Raw genomic sequence first — 7,024 nt, 5'->3', positions numbered from 1 at the left:
TTTCCCTTTCACCTGGTCCCATTACTCACCACTATATTCAATTCCTAGTATAGATTATAACTGGTCCTCATTCAAGCACAAACTCCTCTTTCCCCTATCCGCTCCTCTCTTCTATTAAACAAATAAGCCACCAGTATGAGTCCTGTCTCTCAAATAAGTTTCTAGAAGAGATTATGGGAAATTAGAATTTACAAGCGAAACTACTGACCCGATGCTCATTTTTTGAAGGTTATCCAAATTTCTCTAATGTATGAGAATATCCGTTTATGTATGTCTCCTTGTCTGAGTTTTCTGTCTTGCAAAAGATGCATCCATTTCATCTATATTGTCAATTGTGAGGTTCAGATTTGTTCATAGTATTTTCCTTACATTGGAATTGGTATTGATCACCCCTCACTCATTTCTGATGTGTGTGTGTGTGTGTGTGTGTGTGTGTGCATGCGTGTGCCCATACAAGTGCGCCCATGCAAGTATGCATGTGCACATTTTTTTTTTGGTTTGGGTTTTGCTTTTTAAATGTGGACTCTTGAGTTAGAGAGATAGCTCAGTGGTTAAGAGCACTGACTGCTTTTCTAGACGTCTTGAGTTCAAATCCCAGCAACCACATGGTGGCTCATAGCCATCTGTAATGAGATCTGATGTCCTCTTCTGGTGTGTCTGAAGAGAGCAACAGTGTATTAATATATGATAAAAAAATAAATCTTTAAAAAAATGTGGACTCTTGCTCTGTAACCCAGACTGGCCATGAACTCCCAGTCTTTGCAGTGCTGGGGTCACAGGCTTGTACCACCCTATCTACCTTTTAAAATAATCTTTCTGGTTCTGAAGTCTTCCCTATCTAAAGAAAGTTGGTGGATTTAATTTGTTTTAGCTTACTTTATTTTCATCTTTCTTTTAACTTATCTGGCTGGATATGTGCAAAATACATTCCTATACATTTCTTTTTTTTGAAAAGTTAAAAATTCCTTAATTTTTTATTCCTGGTACCACTACCACAATTTACAGGGCAATATACCCGATGTAATGAAAAGAAAAAGAAAAAGAAAAAGACAAAGCTACAGCAGAGAAAAGACCTCAGGAATGTACATCTAATTGACACTACATTGCATTAATCGATAGCTGCACTTTTGCAAGCTGTGCTGTGACAGTCCTGAACAAGAAGGGCTTCCTGTTTAAGCTACAGTAACTTTTCTGACTATGGATCATTGTTTCTTCTGTGGCAGATTTTTACAGTTCCTCTAATGCATTTAGGACGACTGTCTCAAAGTAACCTGCAGCTTTCCTGACAACTCCTCGCTCTCTCTCCTGCTGAGAACTGTAGCCATTTGTTTTATTTTAAAACCTTCTGTCACCATATCTACCACTTCCACCTCCAGATCCATAGCCACCACCATAGACTGCCTGAGCTTCTTCCACCAAAACTGCCCCCCTTCATGGGTCCATGATTAGATTGTTGCTGTCCACTATAATTTCCAAAGTCATTATAGTTCCCACCACTGCCATAGTTACCTCCACCACCACCAAAATTTCCTCCACGTCCCATAAAGTCGACAGATCCATCTCCACGACCTCTCTGTGATCCAGCAGACTGCATCTCTTGTTTAGAAAGGGCCTTTTTCACTTCACAATTATACCCATAAATAGTGTGGTATTTCTGAACAACAATTTTATCAACTGTGTCATGATCATCAAAAGTTACAAAAGCAAATCCTCTCTTTTTCCCACTCTGCCTGTCTTCCATAACTTCTATGGTTTCAATCTTGCCATACTTTTCAAAGTAGTCTCTCAGATTATATTCTTCTGTATCCTCTTTAATACCACCAACAAAAATCTTCTTCACCGTTAAATGGGCACCAGGCTGTACAGAATCCTCTCTAGAATCAGCTCTCTCTGATTCCACCACGTGCCCATCAACCTTGTGTGGCCGAGCACACATTGCAGCATCCACCTCTTCCACACAAGAGCAGGTCACAAAACCAAAGCCTCTGGAACGTTTTGTTTGAGGATCCCTCATACCACACAGTCTGTAAGTGTGGCCCCATTTCTCAAAATGTTCTTTTAAGCAATCATCTGTGGTTTCAAAGCTCAGACCACCAATAATCAGCTTCCTCAGGTGTTCTGGTTCCTTTGGATCGTGGCCCTCCATTTTGAGACCGGACTCGCCTCTTCCAACTCGAGTTCAATATGGGCTCCTTATACATTTCTTATATACCAGGGACTTTAACATGGACCATGGAAGTTTCTTTGTTTAAATTGCTGTTTTTCCACCTCTTACATTTAAAGTAGAAATTGATAACTTTCTTACTGTTTCTGTTTCCCCGGTGGTTCTTCTTTCACTGTTTTCCAACTTTCTCATTTTAACAGCATTTAATAACACTGTATCTCATTTTAGCCAAGCACTTATATTTTACATTTCCCCCCAGTAGCTACCTTAGATTTCCTGTCTGATTTTAATTTAATCCAAGGACCTGTTTGGGTCATGACACCTCAGGTGTAGAACCAGGTACCTTCTTGACTGTTCCCCATTTGGACATGAATAGCTGTCACTTATTTTGAGATTATTGACTTATAATATACTTTTAACTACTGAGTATGTTTTTAGTTTTTCTATCTGGAACAGCTAACCTTTCAGATCACTTTATATTAGGAAAGATTCACCTTCATTTATTCCTTACATTCCTTTGTGTAGTGAGGTTTCTGCCCGGTATCAGTTCCTTCCCGGGGAACTTCTTTTTAGTGGACATTGTGTGCTGTGCAGGGAAGGTCTACACATGATGGAGTCACTCAGATTTTTCTTTTTTGAGAAAGTCTTTTTTTCTACTTCACTTTAAAGAGTGAGGTTGCTGGAGCTGGAATTCCAGGTTTGTTTGCTTTCAAAGTGATTAAATCTCAGTTATTTAGTGGTCCTCTGTCGTTTCTTGATTTATTTTCTTCTGACTCATCCTCCGTGCCCTGACTCCTGCTGAGTCTATTTCATCTTTTTCCCATCAGGAGAATAGGGGTGAGAGGAATATTATTCTCTCCACGTTCATCAGTGTTTTCCCCTAGGCCTCAGGTGGGAACAGGTTCTGGGTATATTTCAGGATCACTCCTTCTGTCTTCTAGGCAGAACCACCAGGGTTCTTTCTCAGATCCTCACCATAAGGAGCCCCACCTCTTGTGGGATTCCAGAGAATAAAGTGCACAAAACGTAGAGGCCCCCAAAGAATTAGAATGGAGTTCCTGGGAGGTTTCTCATGTATGTGAGTCTCTGGAAACCCACCAAAATAACCATTGAGGAATTTTTACTGGTTTACAGCTCTAGCTACTTAAGGTCTAAGTAGCCAGTACCTTACCTCCGGATCCACAGTGCTAGATGCCAAGGTGACTGAGGAACCAGAACCTTGATCCTGACTTCTAAGGGGTCAGGAAAAAGTGAGATCACAGTTTGATTAACCCTTTCTTACATTTCAGTGCGGGAATTAGGAGTGCTTTCTATAAGCTTCTTGGGTTTTGTGTTGGTTAATGAATAAATGATTCCTTAAATTCTTATATACTTTATCCCTGATTATAAACATTTGATGTATTTCACAATAAAAAATATTCCATATTCTTACTCATTGTCAATAATCTCCTTGAAATTTTCATGTTCATGGAATTATTTGACATACAATTCAGTGACTGTGGACTCCCACAGCTCAGTTCTCTAGGACCCAATTTTGAATTTATGATATAAATTAAAATCATCAGTCATGAAGTTTTTTTAAACTAAGTTAAATTACAGTGTCATCATTGAAATTATCATATTTATATGAAGCTTTTTCTATTTACTAGTGTGTTGGAAAAATAAGAGATTTAACCAACCCTTTTCTTCTTTTCTATTCCAATCATATACATATAGCTATAACTTGACATTCAAAATACCATAATAAACATTAACACATGGGAGCTCTATACTGTGTAACCATCTATGGGCTTTGTTATGAACATGAATTACAGTCCCTTTGGTGATTATGGGCAAATCATTTACCTTTTTGAGATTCCTTTTCTCATGCATAAAACAAGCTAATGTAGTCCATCGTACAAGGTCTTCGTGGGAAATGAGAATTTAAATGTTTCTCACAGTGTCTCCTCAGTGAGTGCTCGGATATTCTGTTGTCTTGTCCATAACTGCGTCTGTCTCTTAGACATACTTACAGCTGAGTCTATCTGTAATAGCAAACACAGAGTGTATGCTGACGAGAGCTTTAATAGCTTGGGCTCTGGTTGCACCCATAAGCCAAGCATGAAAACAATTTTCACAGTTATACAGTCACACAGTTCTCACTTTCATTTCTGGACTGTGCATTTTGAAAGGATTTAAATTAAACAGATCATATTTAAAGCAAATTTATACAAGGTTTGTAACCTCTGTCTCTAAAATAAAAATAAGAGCATCTTGCTTGTTCACATTTAGGTACTGAAAAGGGCCTGCCTCCTGGGTTACTTTGTCCAAGTATATGGGCAGGTCCAGGTTTAGAAGGCTACTTTCATGTCGGATCTTCTTGGGGTGGAAAGTAGGGACAGAAAGCAAGCTCTGTGGTTTTGCCATGCTAGAAATCAAACTTACACATGTAGGAAAGCATTGTACCATTGAGCATCACCACAGCCCCTTCTGATCTTTTTTAAAGCTATACATCCTAGTGTACAATCTTGGACCTGACCTAATTTAGCTCCACCTTATAATACCACTATACTGGACTAGGAGTCTAACATAGTTCAGGTAGATGACAGGAAAGCAAACATTTAGTCTATACCATTATCTGATGAAGTTGAGGTCACATAGCTGAGCTCTTCAAACATGACCACGCAGGTCCCTGACAAGGAAAAGAGGTTCAAGAGCACTTTATACCTATGCTTAGAGTAGGATGTCACACTCAAAGAGGAGACTGCTGAGCCTGTGCAAGAAAAGCTGCACAGCACAGTGTGGTATTTCTCTGTTCACAGTGAGAACCACAGATGGTAGAAATCCTCATTGCCCCTAACCTCAAGGTTAGCAATAGAACTTTCCATAGAGCAAGTGTCAGTTGAATTTGATTGAATGAATGAGTTGCCCTGAAGACATGGTATAATCAGAAATTAGTAGAGAGTGACTGTTGTAGAAACTTTTAATCCCAACCTAGGGTTTCTATCCCTCCATGACCATTCAGTTCCTGGATAAAAGACACACAACTTTTATTATTTATAGTAAGCCTTAAACAGCATAAGAGCTGAGCAGATACCAACCCACTGTGCTATTAGAATCTACTTTCCTGTCAATAACCCTGAGTTAGTACTATGCTTCATCTGGGCTGCTCTGAACTGCAATTGGCCATCCCTCTGGGCCATGTTTTCTTGAACTCACCTAACCCATGGTGGATTCTCCATTCTTCTCTACTTTCTTCTTCCCCATGTCTTCTCCTCCAACCTCAAGCCTGGGAAACCTAAACCCCACGTCTGTCTTTCTGCCCAGCTACTGGCTGTTGGCATCTTTATTTACCAATTAGAAATAAGTTGGGGGCAGGGCCGCTTGGGTCTATGTGAAGACTCCAAGTCTTAGGGACCCACATTTAGCATTACAATGGACAGCAAGACCAACCTCAACAGCTGACTCCTTAAGATTTCTTAAGAAACTCAGTTAAGAGGACAGAAGGTGGCATTGAGGATTTAATGAAGGAGACCCCCAAAGTACGGATATTATCTGGAGAATTTCAAGAATTGGATCTAATTCCTGAAGAAGAAATAAAGTACAGAGTAAAAGGACTTGACCTCTTAAAGATCAAGAAGTGAGAAAGAGTAGAAATCAAAGCAAGCAGACACAGATGAGGGTGAGGGCTGGCTAGGGGTAGATGCTTTATCAGGTGGAGAGACTAAGACTTGGAGGTGCAGAGAAATCAGGTTAAAAAGGAATCCAGCCCAGTGGGAGGTCACTTGCCTTGCTCGTGCAAGATCCTGGATTCAGTCCCTAGCATCGTAAGAAAAAAAATGATACTTGAAATGAAAAAACTTACAAGTGTAAGAGCATTCATATCTTTGTAATACAGATGGGAAATGAAAGTATCTGTTCCAAAAAAAAAGTCATAGCCCATCTCACTTTTATAATATTCCCAGCTCAGGGGTTTCCAGTACCTCTGACTCCTTACAGAGTGAAACTATAAAAATTGGTGTAGGTTGATATCATTATACAGGTGAAGGCAGGTACAGGATAGAATGTGGCCTGTCATTGAACAAGAAGGAAGGATGGGAAGGAGAAAAGTTGTAGAGAGGCAGAAGAGACCCAAGCGAGGAGGAGGCAGTCAAGAGAACATGGCGGCAGATGTTAAGATTCCTCTCTGCACATATTACAGGTTGAGACTATTCTCGAGGGATGGATGTGTACAAGATTTTGTGTTGTCTAGATGGGCAAATTATATCTTATCTAGGTGGCTGGTTTATATCCTTACCAACTAGTTGTAAGTTAATTGTGTGGATGCATTGTGGATTGAGAATTTACCATGTAAATCTGATTGTTGGGTTACAGTTGGTTGAGTCTTGATTTGACCAGGTGGCTGCAACCAGAGAGTTCAGGGCTAGCAGAGAGCCACTGGGAGAGATACTAATCTGAGATGAATTAGGGCTAGTTACAATGGACCATGGAACTAGGACCACCAGGGTACTCGTGGGAACCAGTTCTACTGACTTTTTATTTTTAGGTCAACAAATAGGGGCGCATTTATAAAAGTACAGGTAAAGACAGTACAGATGACAGACTCCCAGACATGGCAGAGTAAGAAGAGAGAAGTCCTGACCAGAGAAACACTTTCTGGGACCTCCTATTTCTGGAAGAGAATGCAGAGGGTAACAATATTTGTAGCTTCTTGCTCATTTGCCCCAGAGCCCAATCTGGTCCCCACTCTTGACCCAGAACATCTGGTTTGTGATCAGTCTTCCAATATCTGGAGTCTTCAAAAGCGCATGCTGGGTATGGTGGCTGCCATAGTGATAGGCAGAAGAGTGAATGAGTTAATTAGAGTGTGCATTCATGAAG

At 40.2% G+C, this 7,024-nt stretch overlaps 1 pseudogene; it reads right to left on the bottom strand.

The window, feature by feature from the left end:
- Positions 1-1,208: 1,208 nt before the first annotated feature.
- Positions 1,209-2,182, bottom strand: LOC116902714 (annotated as a pseudogene).
- Positions 2,183-7,024: the final 4,842 nt, after the last annotated feature.

This window comes from Rattus rattus, chromosome 6, assembly GCF_011064425.1.
Source record: "Rattus rattus isolate New Zealand chromosome 6, Rrattus_CSIRO_v1, whole genome shotgun sequence".
Classification (NCBI taxonomy): domain Eukaryota; kingdom Metazoa; phylum Chordata; class Mammalia; order Rodentia; family Muridae; genus Rattus; species Rattus rattus.
This window is presented reverse-complemented; position numbering and strand designations above follow the sequence as displayed.